This window comes from Carassius carassius, chromosome 17, assembly GCF_963082965.1.
Source record: "Carassius carassius chromosome 17, fCarCar2.1, whole genome shotgun sequence".
Taxonomy (NCBI): domain Eukaryota; kingdom Metazoa; phylum Chordata; class Actinopteri; order Cypriniformes; family Cyprinidae; genus Carassius; species Carassius carassius.
The window spans coordinates 33,162,001-33,165,833 of record NC_081771.1 but is presented as its reverse complement, the minus strand read 5'-3'; positions in this window follow the sequence as shown (position 1 = coordinate 33,165,833).

Here is a 3,833-nt window from a genome sequence, read left to right as displayed (position 1 = left end):
GAAATGACTTTAAAGGTGAGACACAATGCTCTAAACCACCAATTGAATTCAATTGTCTCTCCTCTAAGCACAAATAACCAATCAGCAGCCTCCCTCATCAGTGATTCCTCCCCGGATTCAGATTTTGTCAACTTGTAAAAGAACTCCAGGACGTGGTTGTATTTTTCCCGGTTGTTTTTCTCATGGTAAGGGTTCATTTCTGCAGCGTGAGAGTTCTCGTGGGCTCTAGACTCTGCTTTTAATGAAGTAAAAACAACTCCCACACAAGTTCGCAAGTGTTTCTGAGCAAATTCTGAGATGATTACAAGTGAGCGAGCCGAGGGTGGTCTCTGACTCCTGAGGAAAAGTTGCTGTTTTTTTTCCTCCTCTCTTTTCTCCTGTTAATTTATTTATTTTTTTTCAGTTTTTCACACACCAATTTGGCTGTTTTAATCACTCTGCCTTCTTTCATAATCGATACGTGGCTTCTCGCCAAATCTGCGTTTGCACTAAAATGAAATAATTAAACAAGTCGACGCCACACAAGCGCAAACAAACATGTCCACAAGAAAACTGTCTGAAATGCGAAGGCAGAGAAAAAACAACAGTCCTGGACTTAGTCCAGATCTGAAACATCACATTTCACAGGTCTTCAAAGACTACATGCCGTACAGGAGACGGTGAGTTAGGTCTGAAAGCGAGGCATTTGAAGTTGAGCTCACCAGGAGGCGAACGCAGAATCCATCTGAGTCTTTTTAACATATCACAAATCTTTCAACTGATTGCTGCAATTCCAAGAAAAAACAACTTCAAAAAGATCATGGCATCCTGACCGCTTCCCCCCATGACACGACCGGTGATGCCCGCATGTAGACTGATTCGTGGCTCTTGGGGTCGTTAATGTATTTGTGGGGTAATTACCAGGGCAAAATGTCTACCTCGCCCTCAAAAATGACATGCAAATGAAGCATGCATAAAATTAGGCCGGTGAATAAGTGAGTAATTGAGCCTCCAAACCTTTTCTTTTGTGTGAGGACGTTTCACACTTTCTCAAAGCCTTTCTGCTGTTTCCTCTATAATGGACGGGTTTGAATTGGGTTCACTCTCGGCTCTTTGATCTGGTATTAAAGGATAAAGGAAAGTAGAATTTTTCTAGATTAAGGTTTCAAAGCAACAAAATGGCCAGGACCTTTTTCTCCCTCTTTTATTTCAATTGTGCGAGTCAAGAGTCTCTTTGCCTCTCAAGAGCCGAACTTCATAACCGATCGGTAAAAAAAGGAAATCTCTCCAAAGAGCCTGGAGGATAATTATAAGAAAGCTAATGAACTCGACTAGACTTGTAGTGTCAGTTTCTGTTCCACACGAATGACAGAGACATGGAGGTTTGCTTGTGTATGAGTCAAAGTGCGAATGCTGACTGAATATCATTTGTTTATGTTCTACGTTGAGCAGATGAGACGTGCACATTATAGAAAGAGGAAGGTGTTGCATCTGCATCTGCATGAACGTTCACTTTTTTACTGCAATGTTCTAGAAGTAAAACAATGTTCTATTGTGATTGTTCCGAAAAGAGTCTCTACATGATGGGTGGCTACAAAATGATGATGTCAGCTGAAAAGGAAAGTCACTTCAGATGTTGAGCAAAAATAATATACACTATCAAATCATTTACAAAATCGTGAACATGCATTAAGATCCCTCTCCAACTGCTTTATCTCAAACTGTCCTATGAAGATTTCAGAAAAAAGCCCCAAAAATATATTAAATATGCAGGTTTCTGTGTTTGTGGCAATGCAAAATATAATCATGAACTGAATATTTTGCATTGTGTAAAATTACTGTAATTTTATTTTATTTTTTTCATTATTAAAACTGCATAATTGTATTAGTATTTAGTTGCACTGTGAAAGCTCAGTAAAGTCTCTGGCTAAAAACTATATAAACACTCAATTCGACCATTTTAAACAGAGTGATGAATGAAATTAATGTACTCACAAATTGTTTTTCTCTCCCCCTCCTTTTTTTTTCCTTGGATCCTTTATTTTTTATGCGATATTAAGACATGTAATTAACACAAAGAGCATTAAAGGGGCTCTTAACTATAATTTGCAGTTCATGAACTGTTTTTAAAAATTACACTTAATATAATTAACTTCTGTCATTAGGCCTAATCCCCAACGGCTGTGTGTGTGAATGCTTGCCTTAAAAAAATTACATATAGAAGGAAAGCTGAAAAAAGGCATAGGTTTCCATGTCCCTGAAACAGGTCTGATCACATTCAGCTTTGCAATTTGAGTCCGGAACATGCAATTATCTGACTGCGAGGGGCAACGGTGACGAGTCTATCATAAACAGCCAGCTCGTAACACACACGTGTTTATGCCAACCCGTCGAGTAAATTGGCAGCAGTGGGCCTATAAATGCTGAACAAGTTAAAGAGTACGTATGAGGATATTAAGTCTAAATTACTGACTGTTAAACTGTAGCTTATTTACTATGACAGACAGCTGTGGAGTCACATGACTGTATCAGCTGCATTACCACACAGTGGTACGGTGTCCATCAGGGTTCTGTCCTGGGCCCAAGTGAGATTCGCTGCTTTGACTGTTTGTCAGTATATGTGAACACGTTATGAAGGGGGATCTATGTCAGGATAACTGACCGCTAATCTAAACAGATATGATTATAACCCATGCAACAGACCGCCACGCGAGCACAATTCCACTCCCCTGGAAACACGTAATGAAGGATGTTCCTGGTCCCCAGATGAGACCCTGCAGTCAGAGCCCTGATCAGGCATCTAATCAGCACTCAGCTGCACACACACACACACACACACACACACACAAACACACACACACAGCCTGCTGCCTGCCGCTCAAATATGCGTTTCTGCATATCAAAGGCTCCATAAAACGGGCTGGCAAAACCTATAATTACCTTTCTCCTCTTTTAGACGAATAGCCCAAATAGGCTGTTACTGTAGGTATGTGTGTGTGTGTGTGTGTGTGTTTTCAAGGCAGATGCGAATGTATGCATGTGCATGTTAGTGTGTTCATTGAAAAATAAAGGTTAAAAGGTAACTACTGGTGGGGTCAAAGTTTATGGAAACATCTTAATACATTATAAAATGTAATAATAATAATAATAATAATAATAAATAAAAATATAAGTGCTAAATTATTTAATATAAAAAGAATCATTAATTGGCCTAAAATTAGCATCTCAAATATTATCTTCTTTTATTCAATAATGCAATTATTGTAAGTATAGGTCAGCACAACACTTCTGGCAGTCCAGAGTTCAACAATGGCAACACACATTGTTTTGTATACAAAACAACACACACATTTTGCATTCTCCCTCTCTCTGTTTCTTTCTCTTTCTAGTTTATACATTGTTTCTATATTTACAGTTTGTGTAATTATGATTTTGTGGTAGTTTTGGGGTTTATGATTAGGTTCTCTGTGTGTTTCTCTCTGGACAGAGCAGCTGTTGACCTCTCGCTCCTCATCTGTATGTCTGTCTCTCTGACTGTACGACATTGAACCATTTCTCTTCATGAGTGCCAGGCCCCACACACACACACACACACACACACACACACACACACACACACACACACACAAAGGACTGTACAGGCAGCATATGGAAGACATGAATAATTGAGTTAGGTCAAAAGTCTGAGTCCAGGAAGACTTGAGGATGAATCAGAAATTTTGACTGTTAAATAATGTGTCAGAAATATTTCTATAATATTTTGACTATGAACTTTGTTGAATATAATGTAAAATAAAGTTATTACATAATTTTCTATAATTATATGTACTAATATACATAATTCTATATTTATT